This window comes from Balaenoptera physalus (genome assembly GCF_965194825.1).
Source record: "Balaenoptera physalus genome assembly, chromosome: 6".
NCBI lineage: Eukaryota > Metazoa > Chordata > Mammalia > Artiodactyla > Balaenopteridae > Balaenoptera > Balaenoptera physalus.
This window is the reverse complement of record NC_138885.1, coordinates 100,114,697-100,137,195: the sequence shown is the minus strand read 5'-3', so window position 1 is coordinate 100,137,195 and position 22,499 is coordinate 100,114,697. Positions and strand designations below refer to the sequence as shown.

General features: G+C 35.6%; 1 protein-coding gene across 45 annotated transcripts in view; it reads right to left on the bottom strand.

The window, feature by feature from the left end:
* Positions 1–22,499, bottom strand: part of MAP2 (microtubule associated protein 2) — a 278,235-nt gene that overhangs the window by 147,818 nt on the left and 107,918 nt on the right. The gene's annotated exons all lie outside the window — the stretch shown is intronic.

Sequence of the window (22,499 nt, the reverse complement as noted above, 5' to 3'; positions counted from 1 at the left end):
AAACATGAATCATATTTTATCAGGATCTCATAAAGCACACATAGTGGTCTTGGTCAGTTTAGAAATTAGCTCAGCTTCCAAACATATTTGATACTCCTCGGGAGTCATTTAATATTTGGGGATACCTGGTTCAATCATTGAGAATGAGTAGGCATATTCTTTTTCTTTCCTTTTGTTAGTAGAACTATTACTTTAACTTATCTGTTGTAGAATAAGCACCATATGTAAAACATAATTCTTGCCTTTAAGTATGTTATATTCTGAGAACTCAAGATAACAGATATTTGAGAGACTTTCATGATTTTTTATATTTATGCTTATGAGCCTCAACTATAGTCTAGCACCCTTTGTCGGCTCATTTAACCAATTTTAATGGCACACACACATATATTTCAGACATTTGACAGGTTCTAGGTATGGGAAAAAAGAGAACAACATTCCTCCTCAAGGAACTTCAGTTATACTGAGTGGAACACAGAAGTAAACAGAAATCTAAGTTCACAGTTCTTTTTCTCACTTTGATGAGACATGATGTCTCTGCCACTCTGGTATATCTGCTTTATCTCAGGTCCTGATCTTTATGAATCCCCTGATCCCAAATTCAGTTAGCTCACCCCTGTGGCTCTTCTGGAAGACTCTTGGTTTTGTTCCTTAAGTATACTAGTCTGTGTATTTCTTAAGCACTTTAGGAGAGGATAATGGAGGTACTTCTTCCTTACGTCCTTGAAGCCTTTGGTCATATCAGTTTCCCAGCTAGGGCTTTCATACCTTGCCCATTAGAGCCCACCATAACCACTAGTTTATTTCAGCAATAGTCTACTGTTTTTTCTCCAACCCCAATCTTACGCTTCCTTTTTAGTCCATTTAAAGTTCTGTCCTCTTTTATAATGGCTTCCAGGACTCTCCCAGGACACAGTGCCACAAAGCTCTTTCCTTCCTCTGAATCACCATGATATCAAAAAAAAAAAAAAAATCACTGTGATACTATAATGCCTGATATATATGACCTCTGGCTGGTCTTCAGTTGTGTATACTCAGTTATTCTGGTATTGACCAATTAAAAAGGCATAAGATATGCTTCTCATATAAATTATTAAGTTCCTATAATGTGCCAACCTCTTTGAACACATTATTTTATTCAACAACTCTGAGAGTTAGGAACCTCCCTTTCACAGTTGAGGAAACAGGTCCAATTAGGTTTAGTTAAATGCTAAGGACACACAGCTGGTAAGTGGTGGAGCAGAAATTCAGTCCCTGGACTTCTGAGCTAATTAGGTTGTAATTCAGCTTAACACTTCTAAGGTATCAGAATAGGAGAGATAAATTCAACATAGAATTAAGACTTTTCCATTTTTCTAGGACAGGTACTTAAGACAGACTACGTATTGCTCTAGGTGTGCATGAAAGAGATAGTAGCAGAAACAAGAATTTTTACTTTCAGGATTATTTCAAATTCCATCAGTTCATATTTAAATGATGTATAGTGTGAACACAAACATTCCTATAGCTGAGGAAGACATGGTAATTTTATTTACTACTATCTGGTCTATTCTTGGCAGAGTATACAGAGCCACATGCATGGGATACATGCTCATGTGTTTTTAAAAAACTTCATTGTTTGACAATTTGAGTTTATTGTGTATGTTTTTAAATATCTTGTTGCAATTAACCTATGTCTAAGCATAGATTATAATAATAAAATACCTGTCTCACCTAGTCAATCACTACCCTCATTTCATTATATCAAGTTAGAAATAATCAAATACCATGGTGAATCTTAAAGGTTACATCAGAGAACATTATATCAACACCATATTATATAATGCCTGTCTTATTTAAATTGAATTTATTTAGTCAGATTTTGGCTGTGGACACTTTTCTTCCAAATAACTCCATTCCCTCTCTCAAGCCTTTCCTCAAACATTATCTTCTCAAGGACGCTTAACCTAACCATCCTATTTAATACTGCAGTCTGCAATTCCCATTCTTTTTATTTTTATAATTAAAAAAAAATTTTAAACATCTTTATTGGAGTATAATTGCTTTACAATGGTGTGTTAGTTTCTGCTGTATAACAAAGTGAATCAGCTGTATGTGTACATATATCCCCATATCTCCTCCCCCTTGCATCTCCCTCCCACCCTCCCTATGCAATTCCCATTCTTAATCTCCTTTATCCTATTTTGTATAATACTTATCATTGTCTAATATATTATATAATTTACTTATGTTTATTCTTTATTATCTTCTCTCCTCATTCACTTGTAAGCTCCATGAAGGCAAACTCTTTGCCTGTTCTGTTCACTAACGTATCCCAGGTACCTAGAACTGGGCCTGGTACATAACTGATACACAATAAATATTCATTGAGCTCATGCTTATATGAATAAATAATTAAAATTATAACACTAAAATTCATATAAAGAGCATGAATTACCTCCTAAAATTTCTGAATTCTGAGCTCATCAGTTGAGTACATTCAGTTTCAGAAATCACTAGACAAAACTCATGGTTTAAGTATTTCATTTAGTTTATGTCTTGGTTAACAAATATACAACTTTTAGGTTTTTCATCTTTGGCACATTTATAGCCATTCTGAGTACATCTCTCCTTTTACTTCAGATGTTTAAAAATGCTTATTATCTATGTGTTTATTATTTATTTGTACAAAAATTCTTCTAGCAATTTTTTTACTTGCTTGTGAATTCTTAGTTATGACTTGCATATTTATCTTCATCTTTCCAATCACTTAAAAGTTGATACAAACTGCTTCCTTTCACTACCGGAGATACAACCAGCCTGTGGGGAAACCATATTTACTGGAGAAATGGGCAAGCCATGAAAGAAAATTATAAGAATTAGTGTTGAGGAATTCTCACTTAATAAAATTTTAATTTAAGTCAAGCAGAATCAACTTCAGGAGTTATGAATTGCTTGGCGGATCATCCTGGAAGCAGGAAATGAACCTTCATTTTATCTAATGTCTCCACAAGTGGGAACATTACAGTTTAATGGAAGACTGGATAAGGACACAAAATCAGATGCTGCAAAATCAAATGCTGCGTTGCATGACATTAGATCTAAAATCCTGATTTCTTTTTGAAAACTGCTAAAAGGAGTTATTTTGTTTACTGCTCTCCAAGCCTTGAAGACTGTTACCTCGATATTCTAAATCTTTGTCATTCCTTCAATACTCAGAAACCTTGGAGAATTGGAGAACTAGCAGTAATTGAGAGGTAAGCTAGAGCCAATCCATTTGAGTTAGGCAGTCTTTAACCTGAACATCACTAGATTATTCTGAAAAGGTTTAAATTCTGCAAGCTCCTATGGCATTTTTTTTTGCAGTGTTTAGTATTTCCAGTTCAAATCATAAAACGTCTGCTGTGATGGTTTAATAAATGCAATGTCATATGTGAAATGATTTCGGAAAATGTATATATTACAGGAATTTATTTCGTGAATAGCCAAAATCCACATTCTGAAAATTCATGAAATCCATACTTATTCTCTCTGCTGTTTAGGAGAGAGTAGACGTTAAGGTGATCGCCAGCAAGAAATACATATGAAATTTCTTAGTCCTTGTCATTCCTCTTCCTCTAGTCCTTGTACCAGGGGTACATGAGAGATGGGAGGAGAGAATTAAGGGATATGGGTATGTAGTTACACATAGTTTAAATAAAACTGCTTGTCAGAACTACATACACTTTGACTGTTTAGAATACGTTCAATGGTATATCTATCTAAAAGTGCACTAAGGTCCTAAATCCTCCTATTGATTGGAACCAAAAAATATAATGATGGATACCAAATCCCTGTGTGAAAAGAAAGGAGAACTGTAATGTAGAGTGGGGACACTTTTATGTTTCATCCTATCATCAGATTTCTAAGCTACGAAAGACATACTAACTTTTAATTTAAAAGGAAATATTATACCTGATCAATGTCTATAAATGAATATTCTTTCTCAACTGTACCATCAAGTTGGCTAGAAAGAGTTCATGTGGGAAGGATTCTATATGGCAATGTTTGAAATTACATTATATTTATACTATGATTTTTCCATAGTTTTGTGGCTTTTTTTCCCTCTTTTGCTTCTAATAGCAAACCTATAATTGAAGAAATAAGAGTGTTTTATTTAATACTCCGGAAAAAATAACTCAAGATTTTTTTTCTAGACATTTTCCATCTACTGTGACTTATTTTTCAAGAGGATTGTGACAATATGCTGTTTGCAAAGGTAGCCATTGTAAATATCTGGGCCAACAAATGTGTCTGGGAGAGAAATTTCCACATCCCTAAGACCCTTAACTTTTTTTTCTTAAACTGCCTCATTCTTATTGGTTTTTTTCCTTCCTTTCTAATTCTTTATGTTTTGCCTACCCTTTTCCAACTCTTCCTTCTCCTTTTACCCCAAAGTCAGGGGGAGCATGGTCAAGGAAACAGGAAAATATTTAAGGAATTATTTAAACAAACTTTCTACCAAGGTCCTGCGGTTTCAAGTTAGTTGAGGGCAGACTCCATGTGTTTTACACCACTTTCTTTCTATAATATCTAGTGACTCTTTCTGCATTGGTGCACAATAAATAATATTAATTCGTTTTGTGGATGTTGACTTAGAAAAAAATGGAATTGGAGATGGGGAGAAAAACATGTGGTTATTGTGATCACTGTACAGAGTACTACAGCACGGTATCTATTTATTTTGAACCCAGTAGAAGTAAAGAAATAAAGAAAAGGGAATAGAGTGCCCAGCTTATAGACACCTTCTGCTGAAACACCTGTGGGCACATAGATGCCACACAAGAAAAAGCAGAAGGTGCTAAATGACATGTTTTTCTAGATAGCAAAGGCTGATTATAATTTTCTCATTACTTCATATTTTAATTTGGCGCTGCTCAATAAAATGTATGATCGATTGATTGGCTGATGAGAGAAGGGGACGTGAAAGCTGTGTTAAATGAACAAAGACTGCACAAAGGGAAACCTTGAGAAACTGGCAGTCAGGACATTCCATTAAAAGCCAAGTGCAATGAAAGAGAAACTTATTTTACAATTGGGGAAAAGTGAAAATGATAAAATAGCATAGAAATTCTAAGATGGACCCAGTGCTGTATGTACCACCTGAAGAAAAAAAAGTAAATGAAAAATTATGGTGTGTGTTAGGAAAGTTAAGACGTTCAGATCAAAAGGGGAAAAGTAAGAATATGTGAGAAGGGCAGAGAAGGGTTAGAGGATCAAAAGCTTTGGAAGCAAACAGGGTTTCAATTATAAACCAGTGAGCTAGTCTGACAGGTGAGGCGGGCTGAGGCACTTGAAAGATCTCATTCAATGGCTGGCATTACTGAATGCCCAGCTGAGTCTGAACAAGAGTAGTTTTAAACAGACACATTGTTCTAAAGAAATCTTAAGTTTCATGGGCCCTCCAATGCAGCCTTATAAATCTTGAACAGCATCTATATTCACCAACCACCTGCAATTAGCTTTACTCCAGAATTTGCTAGACACAGCAAGTCCTTGACAGGGAATATTTTAATTTGGATGGCTGGCCCTCTACTCAGGATTTACACGTATTGATGATATGCAAATCAGTTCAGTTCAGTCTCATCAACAGCATAAATTAAGTGCATCCTATCATGAGGATTATCTTGGAAAGAGAGAATGTCACCATCAATATGCCTATGGCCTGGAGGTGAATAGTCTGTCTCTGAGTGAGGGAGAGTGAAAAACAGACAAAGAGCATTTCCTCACTATTGATGGGCTGCCTGCATGCTTCTTTAGGTTAAATGCTTGATTACTTACAGAAAATACCTTTGCTCGGAATAATTTTCTTTTTAACACCTGTTCATAGAGATAAGAGATCCAAAGATAGCATTTTGATTTAGAATCCCTGATACTGCACATAGGCAAATAATAGGAGAAAACAATCTTCAATTTTGACCTTTGTTTAAAGAGTGCATATTTCATTAATAAATGATACCCTTTAGCATAGGACACATGTTTTGTACTAGTGAGGATGGATTTACATCTTCCTGTTACACATTCTAAGTAACTTAGTAAACAAAGAGCTAAAGGCTCTAAAGAGGAAGGTCACAAAATTATATGACAAATGTAAGAAAAAAACCCTATGGTTTAGGAAGTACTACCAGTGACTGATATTTTTAAGAATTTATAAATCATGCCTGGAAATAGCTGATGAAAGGAAAACCACATACAGCTCATTCTACAGAGTAATTTAAAGACATTTTCCATGGAGTTTGCAATTCCCCCCAATATACGTTATCCAGCCAGCTTGTTAGGACACCATCAATGTAAAATAATTTTTAAAGTCTGGATTTAATAACAGACAAAAGAAAATGGTGAAAGTATTCTTGAGGCCCAATTACAAGTGGACTGGTCAAGTGGTGAACCTGTGTGAGGTACCTGGACTCGGTGTTTCTGATGCCGGGCATTGAAGACACTGCGGTGCTTACAGTGAGGGGTAAGAACAAGTCAAAGGTGGTGGTAGAAGGAGGCCTGGAGTCCTGCACAGCTGTTGGAAGCTTTGAACTAGGTGAATGTATGACAGTATTGAATGGAAAAGGCATAAGCAGAATGGCATCTCTACCAAGGATAGATGTACATCAAGCATGTTGCAATGAGGGTATATGGGGAGAGGGAAATAGAAGTGGAGGTCAGAGATAAAAGGGAAAAATTTTAATAATGTGAAGCAAGAATAGGCACTGTCATGTTCTGATGATCAGGTGCCCTCAAGATGAAGACTATGAAGAACTCAATTCTTTGCCCCTGGGGTTCACATTACCACCACTGCCACCAGCAACAACAAACAACAAAAGGTTATGAAAAAACACCACGACAGAAGATTGAAAAAAAATAGGATAATTTCCACCAAATGTAAAGGTATTTCGTCTCTTATGCCAGTGAAGCCAACAGGAGTTCCATGAAAAGAGGGGTGAGGGGTCAAATTATGTGTGAATATGAATTTGTGCCAAGAACAAGCACATATCTTCTATAACTAAAGATTATATTAAAATTAGAAAATTCATTTTTTAAAAAACATGACATTTTATTGTTTCCTTTTATTTTTTTAAATTCATGTTTCCTTTCCTATTATTCCTTCTTTACTAGCTACAATCAGTAATGCCAGGTAGCATCCAGAAAAAAAAAAAATTGTTCTAATCAAGGACATTTTAAGATGAACTAACTTTCATTTCACACTGACTATTAAGAGTCAAATGAGGATACAAAGAGGATTCCAAGATTGGATTTATGACATACACTTTAAATAAAATCTGCAAATCTTGCTCATAAAATTATAACGTTGTCTTCACCATTCTTGCTGTATTTCTATCACCTACCACAAGTTTTGCTCTTGATGCTTGTAAACTGACAGCCACAGAAGAAAGCTTACTCTTTCAAGTACAAAGTAACTATAAGATGAATAAAAAACCTGTTTATGTCAGATGAGTGCAACGTTACTTTAGCTTTCACAGTTTTATCTTGATTAAAGACCAAAACCTCTATCTGGGATTTGGGGACAGCACAGCTCATACACATGTTAATATTAACTTGGTCTGTAGAGCTTGGGACTGATTTCAGAGCTTGGGAGTTCCACTGTTGATTTAGTTTGAGAGGCCAAGAGATTCCACTATGAGCTAGAGAACTATTCTGGGTTTGGATGGGGAGGCTGGTGTGGGGGGATGGCAGGCGATGGGGGTGTCCTTAATCCTAAACTTGATTCAGATGGCCTTTGAAGGAGGATTTTTTGAAGATTATTTGATTCATTTGTTGACTGGATTGTTTCAAAATTTTCTAATGTTGATGAGAAGTGATATTATTTTCTTAATATTTCTATTTAGGCAAATGTAAATAGTAACAGTAAGAGCTAATGTTTGTTGGGTGCTTAGTATTTGCCTACACTATAGTAAGCACTTCACACATATTAATAGGGCCTTACAAAGAAAATCTTTTATTACTTCCATTTTATAAGGGGGCAAGTGGAGACACAGAGGGGTTAGATAACTTCCTCAAGGACAAACTGCTAGTAAACTGAAGAGTCTTCACGAACTAGAAGATCTAACATGAGTTTCACCATGAGCCTAAATTTTTCTGCCTATGTTTTGAATTCTTGATAGGAGTAGCCCATTCTGTTCACTATTGGGAAATGGGGAATTCCTGAAACAGTTCAAACAGAGCACTACCAAACCCAATCACTTTCCTCACTTAGCTCAGCCTTCCCAACAAACACACAGGCATTCAACATCCCTTCATCTGAATTTTATGCAAAACCAAAAATATAGAAGTAAAGGACATTCCAACATAGACCATACAATCACATCTCCTTTGTTCTTCGCCATCTTTAGCCTGGCTTCCTCTGAAAAGAGAACTTGTAAAACCATTGGGTCTCTGTGTACGTCTTCCTTACTCCATCCTCATCCCTCCCTTTACCACCACTGTCAAAAGAAATAGTCCTGGCAAAGTTAAAAAGAAAAGAATTGCTGTTTCCTGGACATCTGGGCTATTTTGCATTCCTTCCCTGAAATTAATGAGATGCTAAGTGTCACCTGTTTACCGATCTCTGTCCTCTGTCCAATTTATCATAATGTATGATCTCACAGGAGATTGTCATAAAAAAGTTTTAATTTGAGAGTATAAAGAGATGCAGCACAAGCAGGAAAGCCTGGAAATTGAACCAAATGGTATTTCTGGCATAAATCATAAAAATGAAATTATAGACAAGTAGGCATGCTCTTTATTTGTAATAAAGTCACAAAAAGCAAAACCCTCACCAATCTATTTGCCCACAACGAAACTCAAAGATGCCACCACACTAACTCAAACATGACATAGGTACTACATCCACTGGGGAAAAAGAAGTTATATATTTGCAAATTTGTAAAGATCTCAGAATTCTTTAAACTACACTGTTCCTTCGGAACCTACTAAATAAATGCAAGAAAGGTAAAAGCAGAAGAAATCACACATTTATGTCTCATCATTTTTCAGATGAATGTTTCAAAAAGATTACAATTGATCCACAAAATAAAATGCTTTATACTTTTCTATCTGAAGAATTAAATAACAAAGCAACCTCAGGAAAAGGTGAGAATACAGTCAACAGTCTTTTCTTCTGTTCTATTTACTATCCTAAAGCTGTAAGACAGGATTCACATTGCATCTGACAAAGCTAGCTTATTTCTCCCCCTGCTTCCCATGTGTCCTGTGTCTCCTAATTATCCTCTAAACACAGAAAGACTCACTATTTAGCATTGCTCCAAATAACTGAATGCTTGTTTGATGACATGAGTAACAATCATGATAGTGTGGTACTTTACGTTTTTTTACTAAGCACTCTCACATCAATTACTTCATTTTACCCCCAAAGCAATGGCATCCCAGTCTTAATTTCTAAATACCATTTATCACTAAAAGGAACCAGAACTTCTTAGAAAAAAGTGGGTGACCCCAGGTCCAGGGCAGGGAAAGTACAAAGAGTCCCTGGACATCTTGTTGCCCCACAAAACAGGGAAGTGCTGAAGGATTAACGGGGCTTGTCAGAAGGACACCACTGCTGTCTTGGAAGGGCTCCCAGTGGCCAAATTTGAGATAATTTAGGCATCAAATATAATAATGATGGCGCTAGATTATAAGGCATTGAATAAAATAAAATCCTTGAGTCTATAGTGGTACTCTGTCAGAGGTGGAGGAGGGGACAGACAGGTGGTGAGAGGGAGGGAAGAAAGAGAGAGAGAGAGAATCCTAGAGAACGGGAGTGGTGCAAAAGTCTTCTTTAAAGAAGAATGCTAGTTAACAGGAGTAGAATGATATATATATATACATATATATGTATTTTTTTTCAAATCACCATTGCATCCCTCAATATAACAATGAACACAGGCAAGAATCATGAATGTATGCTGAAACTACTGGGTGAAAGGTTGTTAGGAAAAGATATTCCCATGGCCTCAAAGTATCACCCACAGATTCCTTCTTCATTACAGAGTGAGAAAGGTGCTTTAAACAATTAAGTGCCAGAAAGTTCCAAGATTGCCAATTTCCCCCACAAAATATATACTCTGAAACTAATCATGAGGAAGCTAACAGAAAGTTCCATCATGTGGAACATTCTACAAGACACCTGGCCTGGAATTTCCAGAAATATTAATGTCATGAAAGAAAAAATAAAAGGTAGGAGCTCTCCACTGTATTAAATGAGACTAAAGAAACATGGCAATCTTGACTGACTCTTGGATTAAAAAAAAAAAAAAAGCAATATGGGATGTTTTTGAGACAACTGAGGAAATCTAAATATAGGTTGTACACTAGAAGATATTACAGAATATATGTTAAATTTCTTGTTTCTGGTAAAGGTATTGTGGATCTGAGGATGTCTGGGTCTTTAAAGAAAAAAAATGAATATTTAAAGGTGAAGTATCATAATGTCTGCAACTTACTTTCAAATGGTTGAGAAGAAAATTGAGTATATAGATAATATGTAGTAAGAGAGGGATAACATTAACATGGCAACATGTTAACAATTAGTAAATCTAGTGAAAAATACATAGACATTGTACTATTCTTTCAACTTTTCTATAGCTGTAAAATTATTCAATATTAAAAGTTGGGAGGATAAAGATATTGTTTATGTTGCAAAAGGCTCACAATAAAGTGGTGGAGAAAGGTAGGTTAAATTGTTTAGAGTTCAATGTCATCAGCCCTTCAATAGAGTTTCTCATAGGAAGTCAGGAAAGCACAGAGCAGGATGAGCTGGATTCTAACTCCAGGCTCCTGAGACCATATCCTGAGCTTCTTCTACTCTTCTGCACTGCTCCTCACCTCTATCCTCACCTCTACATCACTTCAACCTCTTATCTTTACCTGCCTAATAAAAGGAGACCTAACCTAAGCTGAAGACCACCTGATTCCTCCTCAGTCCCCAGGTCCCTTTGGATCCAGGACTTCTGAAGATTCCAGGACAAGGAACTCATCTTACAGACTTATTTTGGTATTTGTAAGCCCACTTGGAAGAAGACTAGGTGAGGCTCCCAGCGATGTTTGAGACTAGAGTTGGATAGTAGCTGCGCTGGACAAGAGCCTTCACACCAGATTCACTCTTGGGTATAATTATATTCTGTGACTGAGTTGGAATGTGGCTGTTTAAACAGAAAGAAAATAATTTTCCTGCTATTTACCTTTATACTATCCGTGAAGAACTGGACATTAGTCTTCTCTTCTGACCAGATATGTAACACAGACATCATTTTGCCATCAGAGTAGCATTCTACACTAAGTTTTAGTCTTTTATTGCTTCAAACACGGTCACATTTCGTGGGTGAGCAAGAAGATGCCATAAGTTGTCTGATCTCATTATTAGAATTAAAAGTCATAGAATTCAAGAATTTAGATGAACCTCAATGGTAATTCACTGAATGTATTTTGAATTAATAGTGAATGTGAGATTGCAGATTTTTCAAAGCCTACTGGGTGTTATTAATGTCTTAACTATGTTAATTTTTTAAATTAAGATTTTATTTTTTTAGAGCATTTTTAGGTTTACAGCAAATTGAGGGGAAGGTACTGAGATTTCCAGTATACTTCCTGCCTCCACACATGCATAGCCTTTCCCTTTATCCATATTCCTCATTTCCCACTAGAGTGGTACATTTGTTACAACTGATGAACTATACTGACCCATCATAATTACCCGAAGTCCACAGTTCACATTACGGTTTGACTATTTCTGTTGTACATGTTATGGGTTTGGACAAATATATAATGACATGTATCCATCAATACAGTGGCATACAGAGTATTTTCACTGCCCTAAAAATCCTCTGTGCTCTACCTATTCATCCCTCCCTCATGCCTCTGCCTCCGCCACCAACCCCTGGCTACCACTGATCTTTTTTACTGTCTCCACATTTTTTGCCTTTTCCAGAATGTCATATAGTTGGAATCATACAAAGTGTGTAGCCTTTTCAGATTGGCTTCATTCACTTAGTAATATGCATTTAAGATGAAGTTTCCTCTATGTCCTTTCATGGCTAGATAGCTCACTTCTTTTTAGCACTGAATAAGATTCCATTGACTGGGTAAACCATAGTTTATTTATTCTTTCACCTCCTGAAGGACATCTTGTTTCCTTCCAACTTTTGGTAACTATGAATAAAGCTACAATAAATATCCATATGTAAGTTTTTGTGTGAACATAAGTTTTCAAATTCTTAGGGTAAATACCAAGGAGCGTGATTACTGGATCATTTAGTAAGAGTATGTTTAGTTATGTAAGAAACCTCCAAACTGCCTTCCAAAATGGCTGTACCATTTTGCATTCACACCAGCAATGAATGAGAGTTCCTGTTCCTCCATATCCTGACAAGCATTTGGTGTTGTCAGTGTTCCAGAGTTTGGCCATTCTAACAGGTGTGTAGTGAAATCTCATTGATGTTTAAATTTGTATTTCTCTAATGACATATAATATAGAGCATCTTTCCAAATGCTTATTTACCATCTGTATATCTTTTTTGGTGAGGTGTCTCTTAAGGTTCTTGGTGCATTTTTTAATTGGGTTGTTTGTTTTCATATTGTTGAGTTTTAAGTGTTCTTTATATATTTGTATACTAGTCCTCTATCAGCTATGTCTTTTGCAAATATTTTCTCCATGTCTATGACTTATCTTCTCATTCTCTTGACATTCTCCTTTTTAGAACAGAAGTTTTTAATTTTAATGAAGTCCAGCTTATTATTTCTTTTATGATTCATGTCTTTGGTGTTGTATCTAAAAAGGGTCACCATACCTAAGATCATCTAGATTTTCTCCTATGTCATCTAATAGGAGTTTTAAATCCTTGTTTATCAAGTATTTTCTATCAAACGAACCTCCCTGGGGTTCTAGGCAGTAACATAGAATCAAACAAAAAAACAGACATAAGGTCATAAAATTAAGGATAATCATGATTTCGGTGGGCAGTGAGCACTCTTTTGCTGTCTTCCTGTACACATCATCTGCTATTTTCTAGTTCTTTAGTTAGGAGCCCTGTGAACCAAGACTGTATAATTGTTTGGCCATTCAATGGCTAACCTTAAATTCTTTCTGACACTTTAAATCCCTTCTGAAACAAGGCAGAAAATAAGTAAGTAAATAAATGAATAAATGTGTGTGTGTGTGTGTACACAGATTGGCTCCCCTTTGTAGTTCAGTGCCTCCATAAGATTTACTAGGGGCATCCAAAGCAAACAGTCCTGATCTTCTACATAAGATGTGCCAAGCAAACATTAAATATATTTCTGGATTGTGTGTGTGTGTGTGTGTGTGTGTGTGTGTGTGTGTGTATAACAAACAGTAACTGTTTTAAATCCTGAGGTCTCAGTTTACCTGTTGTTAAAATGAATCTAAAATTTTAGCCCCAGAATAACCTTTTAGACGTTCATTCTTCTCCACTCTAATACTCAGCAGCCTAGTGTGGCGGCATTTAATAGTAACTCACAATGGACCGGACCATGGTTATACCTGTCTGAATCTTGTACCCTTGGGGAGAGGGACAGTGGAGAGGAACCACATAGCTAGAATGTAGGACACTTGTGGCCAGAACGGGGGGCTGCATTTGGAGGGGACAGAATAAGAGCAGAGGATTCCTCCTGGAGACAACAGGCTGCCACAGGCTACGAGGCTGGGCCAAACCAGGGTCTCCTGGGGAGAGTTTAGAATTAATACCCAAAAGAATGAATTTAAATGCTCCATTGGAGACCATAAGTAGGTATTGTGGTGACAGTCAAAGACCCAAAAGATCATCAACTGAAGTAGAACTGTATATTTCTGTCCATGCCTTTGTTCTCAGTAGGTTCCTCTGTGAACAGGTATCTGGAAGCCGTCACCTTGAACACACCCATCTGATTCAGGACCACGGTGTGTGCGTGCTGGACTTGGCTCCCTCCTGCTTGCAAGAGCCAGGTATGTGAGTCTCTTCCTAACTCTGTGGTCAGTGACATTACGATGGCAGCTTGAAACTGGCCCCAGGGGTAGTGTTTACACACAGAAATTGGCGAACTCTACAAATCAGAGTTTGTTTTCATCCTATCCTACTCAACCTCCTTCCCCTTGAGAGCTAGGTTAACAACACACGACTAACTCTCAAAAGTTTGAGATTCTTCCTCCTTTTGGCATAACTTTTACACTTCTTTAGGCAGTGGTAACATTTCCAAATACCTCAGTTTGGGATGAGGACCAACTAGCTAAATGTAGTAGGGACAGTCCAAAAATAAGAGAGGTACAAACACAGGAAAAAAAAATTACTTGAAATGACCTGTTGGTCCTGCCATCACTAGTTTAGGTGATGGTATTCATAAGAGCAACAGTCATTGACACCTGGATATCAATGTACTGTTTACCAAGCATTTTCTGTGTGTTGTCTCTTATATTCTCCATGAGAATCTTGTAAAGGTGCTGGGCCCAGGGATTGTTTCATTCCCATACATACATTCATAAACTCAAGCATCTGATTTCTGGAGAAGGCAATACCAGGACCTGTGTTTCATGATTTCCAGTACAGGGCTCTTCTCACTATACCACTCTACCTCTTAAAAATAAATGTGTATGTGTTTTATTAATATTTCTAACTCTGTTTTGTGATGACCCAGTTCTCTCAAATAGTGTTTGTTAGATTTTCAAAAATCCACCAAGTGTAATTAACCTTAATTTTAGTTAATGTTAAAAGTAGGTATTTTGAAAGCAAGTATAGGACTTTTAAAAGAAGAGATTATATAGGAAAAGGAAATGACAGTGACACACAACTGCAAAAAGGGTTAGAGACATAGGATTGCGTACTTTAAACTCCGACGTTATTAAGAGCATAAATTCAACTTTATTTAAATATATTATATTCCTGGCACTGTGCTAAGTCTGTCTCTAAACCCCAATGTTAAAAATAGAAGTAGATGGAATGAATGCAGGAAGTCGTTTTAAGCAAAGTTTCCAAATGGCTGGAAAGACGGTTTTGCTCATAACAGGCGAGGGATCGACAATTTTACAGTGAGTTAGGAACAGTGAAAAGAACTAAGTCTATAATTAAACCTTATTTTATTATAGGTATTTTTATTTATAAAAGTTCCTATCTACACTTTTCACAGTAGAGAAAATAATTAGAATACATGCTCTCAGTAAACACTTACGCAACCTTTCTGCTCGGCAGAAACTTCATGTGCCATCATTCCATAATAGAAATAATTAATCAAATCATAAAGTGTATTTATTCACTTTGAGTCATTTAATCTTCCTGGCCGTATGGTGCACTGAGTGGTGCATGGCTTTGGGAGGAGACTTAAGTTTAAAATTGAGTTCTGTTATTTGCTAGCTGTAAAGCCTTGAGGAAATTAAGTAGCCTAGACTCAATAAAGACCTCACAAGATCATCATGTGAAATAAATAATTTGATGTGTACAAAGTAACAGCACATCATACCCTCCGAATAAAGGTAGCCTCCTTTCTTTCTTAATAGGCCACACCATACTCTGGTTTCCCTAAAAAGAAATCAATTTTGACTTCCACAGAGAGAGCCTTTCAGTGCCTGTAAGTTGCTCAAAACGTAAGTGCTTTCTCTACCAGACTGCCAGTCTTGAAAACGGAAATTCTTACTTAAATCAGAAAGCAAAATCTTGAAAATTAATATCATTAAGCATTTCACCTACATTAACTCTGAATACAACGAAATTATCAAAATGTTTTCTAAAACAGAACAGGTACTTTAGAGCTCTCTGGGCTCTATGCAAGGACATGATAAGCACATTTAAAACTAAACTCTTGAACAATTATGAAATTTACCTTAGTAACTTAGTAAATACAGTCAGCTTGCCAGAATTAATAATGCAATATAAAAGAATGTTTTTAAAAAGACAGTATTTTATGTATGCTACTCTTGAAAGGAACAAAATGAAAACTGATAGATAAAACTAGTAAGAGTAATTGATCCAAAACAAAAGACTGAGGAAGAGATGGACCCCCCAGGACAACACATTCTGTAACAGATACCCACACACAATCTATTTCTATCTAATAATAAGCGAGCCTTTCTTCTTTGTAGGCCTCAATTTTCCATTAATAAAAAAGCGTGGATTGTATTTATTTCTATCTAGCCCTTTAACTTTGTACCCAGTCAAACCTTTATTCCCTGTGCTAATAGAGAGTTAGTGGCACGATAACATGAAATCCTTTATAAGATGTCCTTTATGGTGTTTGAAATTGGACAGCATCAGCATCACATATCTTCTTCTGATTGTTTTGTTTAGAACAAAACTGAAATGAGGATGTGACAAGAAGAAATATGAGAAGGGATCAGGGTGGCCTCCTCAATGTGACTAGGAGATCCTACCTACATTAAAATCCCTGATGCAAGTTATATATACAATTTAGCGTTCATTCGGAGGGAACTGAGATGACTAAACTTTGTGAGGTTTTATTACTTAATTTATATTAAATCAAGCAAAAGTACATTATGAGAACTGTGACAAGTAGGAAGTGTATCCAGAAATATTTTATCCATGACAAAACCAGTTCTATTCTTGGGTCTTCTGAATGTTGCAACTGTTACACCCTTTAGTTAACTGCAATAACTAATCTTGATTATTTATTAATCATCTAAAAATTGTATCCTTGCAACATTTCCCAAAGGTTCTAGCTATGTCTGGTTAACTCTGGCTTAGAAATTAAGAAATACTAGCCAGGAGTCTGTTTCATATTCATCACCAGTGTTTCAGAAGTACTGCTTCAGGTTCAGAGAAAATATCAAGTATAGGAGTTAGTATCAGAGAGATCAAATATTTTTTTGGAAGAATATGCAACAAACTTCTGATTTCTTTGAATCTTTCAGTTAACTTTTCTAACTAGACCTAATAATACATTTTTAATACAGCACTCATGACAGCCTACTGCTGAAATTTAGAATAAACATTACTTTATAAAGCAGGATGTATTTTATTGCTATAAACATAAACACATGGACTCCCTGCACATTTCTTTTTCCATCAAATAGATATTGTGAACAGCTTTAATGTTTTGAATACAGTTTGATAGTCTCAGAGGAGGAGAGGGAGACAGGGGCTGTTGTTTAAAATCTGGCGTTTTATTAAGTATCTTATTCCAACAGCAATCATACTTTTAGTGTTTCTGATGTAAAATACAAAGCTGACTAATTAACAGCTATAGCTTCCACCAGGATTGATAATAATGAAATTAACCAAATGTTTGCTTCCTTTCTCTAAACAGTCAAAAATCCCTTTTCAAAATATTCTGGGAAGATTTACAAACAGATTATGTTGGAACTTTGTGTTATAAAGAATCAGCATTTTTTCCAGCATTTGAAGCAGCACAGAATCGAACGTTACTAAACAGTGTCCAGGTAGCCTTCTCTACATAACGTCAATGGGCAAAACATGCAATTAAGATTAGCTTGGCTTTGTTCACTACCAGTTGCTAAGATGCATAAAACCTGTAGTTCCCAGAGGGTTAGAAAGAGAAGCTGAGTAAACTGAAGCTGCTTTTGAAGTGTTTAACAAGGCAGAAACTGGAACGGATGTGCCACAAACCAATATCCATTACCACAAAGTGATTGCCAAATTTTCTTGTAAAATAGCTCTCAGCTGGCCTATTCAGCATCGTCCTGTTATAGCTAAAAAGAGCATCCAACTTGTGATTGTTACCATGAAAATAAGCAGGCAGCAGAATATACAGTAGCTGCAGAGAAGAAAACAATAGGCTTCAAGAAGTTTTCTGACAGATTTAAATCTACATCACTTTCTTTAAAGGTCTAAAGAAAATAGAAATATCTCTTTACCAAGGATTTTTTCCAGACATTCAGTATGGTGATATACTATAATATATATTATATGTTTCCAATTATTGCTTAAAGGTAATTAAAATTGGCTTTCAAGAATAATAACATAGTTCTAGAGAGAATTTCAATGAAGTCTTGATTGATTAATGGAGGGGTACACAGCTTGTAAGGTAGAAGCCACCAGAGTTAACTAACACTTCTCTGCAGCTAACCGTGAGACGTGTGTAAGTCTGTTCTAGGGAATAGACTGGTTTCCTCACTAATCAAAGAGAGATGCAACAGATACTCTCCACTGTCTACTCAGTAGACAATTCCCTTGGCCAGTGATTGGTTGGCTTAGAGGAATGGTCCAGTTCTGGCTAATAATATACAAGGGAGAAACACTTAGAGAAAGCCTTTCATCCTAAGTTAAAACACAAATTTTGGGAAAGACAATGCTTTTTTACCATTCTTTTTTTCCTGCCTGGAATACAAATATGATGCTTAAAGGTGTAGCAGCCATCTTGTGACCATGAGGCAAAAAGTAGGATTGAAAAAGTCAACATTCTAAAAATATAGAAAGATGTAAAAAAGATATAAGGACACTAGATGGCTAATGGTATCATTGAACAATTGATTTCATTTTTGACTCACATATTTCTGACATTTTGTACTTGTGTCATAGTTTCTATGACATCTGAAAAAGCTTCTCCATCCAGATTTGCCAAAATGATTCATAAATTCATGTGTGGATCCAGCCAAGAGCATAAGTTCTCCTATTTGTTTAGCAAAGAAAAAATACAGAAAGGAGATAGAAGTTCTGGTGAATAGCAGGAAGAGGACAAATTAAAAAATGCAATTAATTTGTGGCTGGTCATCATCTTAATTGTCCCTCTGAGCACAAGTTAAATGTACCTAGATAAAAATACAAGGTTTGTGGAACTCCTCACGTTCCCCACCAAAGCTGAGTACATTGTTCCTTGTAGGACTGCCTTAGGAGTTTTTATTACAATAATGTACATTTGGTTAATCGACTCAGGAAATATTTTCCTACTGATGCTTGGATCCTAAAGCCTAATTTAGTGTGGAACAATTTACATGCCTAGATGAACTGAAGCAATCAGGACACTTTGTGTCCAGATAATGAACAGCAGTCAATTTATTTCTGGTGCTTTATTGAGAAAAACACTATATAAAGCTTCACTGTTTGAGTGGAAAAAAATGGAAAAAGGAGAAGCCTTGTGTTCTTATTTCTTTTCTTTCTTCCATTTAAAGACCGTTGCACAATGAATATCATTTTTGGTAAAAAGACTGACTATTTTCTAGTATTAAAAATGTGAAAGAATTCTAGCATTCAAGCACAGTCTTTGCTTCTATGCAATATGACAAATATTTAATAATAGCAATAATGGAAATTACGGCAACAACTAATCCTTATTTTAACATCACTGCACTAAGTAACATGGATTTCCTTTTTTTATTATTGAGATATAATAGAATTTCTCATGTAATTCTTATAACATTTATACAACCACTATGAGCTCAGTGGTTTTATTTTCCTACTTGATAGCGGGAACTCAGGCACAGAGAGGTTAGGTAACATGTTCAAAGACACACAGCAGATAAATGGTATAGCAGGAATATGAACCCAGGTGATGTGATTCTGGAACCCTTGATATTAATATGAAATACAACTATTTTTATCACCAACGTCATTTTTCTTCTTTAGATCTTTCAAGCTCTAAAATCTGCTGGTATTTTAAGCATTGCTGTCACTGAATGTCTGATTATTTGGAGCTCACTTACCATGAAAGTATTGATAACTACAAAATTATAGGAACTTAAGGACTGAGTAGAAGAAGGTGGTTTGGGGACTTTTACATTGGCCAAGCAAACATACTGCTTTTAATTCAAATGTATATTTTGTTGGTTTTCTGTTTTTGGGGAGTGGCTTTCTGAGAGGATCGGGTGGGGAGCAGTAGAATGCTGAAGCCTTCCAAGTGGTCACTCCAAAGCCACCGCTGCTCAAGGGTCATCATTCTGGCAGCAGATCTCTCCACACGACCTCTGCACCAGCCAACATGGGTGTCTTAGAAAGAGAGGATGAGTTTTTGCCAGTTTATAATATCTAAAATATCTTAGAAAGAGAGGATGCATTTTTGCCAGTTTATAATATCTAAAATAAAAACAAAATTTAGGATATGTATAATTGGAGTAATTGTTTTCCAGTTGAACAGGTAATGTGAGTGTTTCAATTATTTTTTTTTTAACATGTATCAAGTTAAAAAAATTGTTCTCCTATTTATTTATTCACTGGAAAGATATAACGTGTGCTCCATGCTTGAAGCATTTTCTTGGCCACTGGACTATTTAAATCCATAATTTCATATTTTCATCAATCTTCCTATTTGACTCAAAGACAAAACTAGTAAAAAACGAAAAGAGAGTTTTAGTTATTTAATTCTTCTAAAATCTGGATTATTTGGAGAATTGTTACATAACAGAACTACATGATTTTGGAAGCCATAGCATATTATATTCTTCATCTCATTTTTAACAAAGAATGGCTTTTTGAGACTCAAATTTTGTATTTCTTCTCTCTTATGGGAAGGTCAGCTAACTCTGAAAGCCTTGTTCTGTGCCTGACACGTTTCATATTGTCTCATTTACTTTACACTGATATTCTTTTTTATATGCATTAAACTTACAGCCGAGGCAATTGAGGATCAAAGAGATGAAAAAATTATGTAAGAAGTAAAGGGCAGACTCAATTGAATTCAGCTTTATCTGACTCCACAGACCAAGCTTTTTCCTCTATAACAATATTGATAATACATAACTACATAATCATTTGACTTTTTAGATGTAGCATTAAAGATACTCCCAACACACACATATAGATACACATGCATATATAAAGACACACACATTTAGTTATATAATTGAATATATATGTATATACGTAGTGTGTACCTACATGCATATACGTATATACAAGTACGTATGTATATATGCAAACACCCTTACACATGTGAAACGAACAGGACCATAAATTATAAAAAGCTGCATTTCTTAAATTAGGGTTTTTAAATATCATCAAGTGTTATATGTGGATTTAATTTAATACCATTCACTTTCTCACAGTCAACCCACAATTTATGGAACATAACTATGCAGTTTTGACGTCACAAAAAAGTCCCGAACTTCACCTAACTTCTTTTTTATTTAATTAGGAGTTTAAATTGTAACAAAAATAAAATACAAATGCACTAATTTTTGTGCTATAAACAAGCAATAAGGTAAGTTTTAATTTGATTTTTTTTATCATCTCTGTAGGAGAAAAAAGCCATGATTAATTTATATCGAAAACAAACTCTCAGGTTAATAGGACACTAGCCATGTGACTTGACTAATAATGTTACAATACTCTCAGCTGCACTGTTACCATAATACTGTTATCACTAGGACAACTGATTAATATTTATTCAATGCCCTACACTCTAAAAATAAGAAAAAAACAAAGTGGCATTAAAAGTAATCATTACTTGCCTCTTGTATTTTACTAGGACTTGTGTCTCTAATTTAGAGACCCAATATTACAGTTTTGGTAATTTACAAAAGTGGATGCCTTTCCAAAGGTGGATTACATCTGCAGTAGGATTCTATTGCACAGAATCTATTAAATCCTTAAGACATAGACAAATGGTAAAGTGTAAACTAAGGTGCAGCAAATTGCAAGAAATTCACAACTACCTTTAGTAATTGGTAGAGTTTAAATAACCTAACTAATATGTGTAAAATAATGCAATCACTGCCAGATTCCCCCCACCCACCCAAAAAAGAAAAGTCTTACAAGTATCCCATAGCTGAAATCCTCCTTAAAAAATTAACAGCAGTGTTTTTCTTTAAAAAGTGACAAAAATAGTTTGGATTTTACTTTATCTACTTTCCTTTCCATTGCTCATGTTCTAATAGATAGTTTAATGAGCAGTGAAATGGCCAGAAGAAGAATATTCCTGTTCAAAAAAGGCTGATGCAATCTAGATACTATTCCAGTCCTATTCCAGTCCTGAAAAATCAAGCACTTGCTGCACTTGTACTTTAATGTACGCATAATATCTGTTTCAATCTCTATAAAAATATTGGTGGTTTGCAGTGCTGACTATACACAGAATTAAATCATATGATTGGGTTAGCATATTTTTTGAAAACGGATGAGGAATCTAGGGTGAGAAGTCCACGATTGTGATTTCATTTTTCTGCCTTTACCCAGTAATTCAACAGTTTCTAAGCAAAAAATTGCTAATATATGTTAGTGTTTACTGAGCGCTAGTACTTTACATAGGTTATCTCTTTTAATTCTCAGAAAAGAAAATATCTATGGTGAGGGTATTACTCTTTTATAGAAGAAGAGCTGTGGCTTCAGAGGTAAATGACTTGCTCAAGGTTCCATCCCCCTATGCTGACCTAAGTAGTGACATGGGAAGACAGAGGACATCAACGGAAGACAGAAGAAGGGACCAGCTTCAAAAGATATGCATAAAACAATAATTATTTTAAAGTCTTTAGTCTCCTATAAATAAAATTATCCCATGTATAGCCCTCCCCTCCATAGTAAAGGTGAAAAAGTGTTGCTTTTCCTTCCCCACTGCCATAATGACGCCTCTCACTGCCATTTTGTTATTCTTGTCATTTTCAA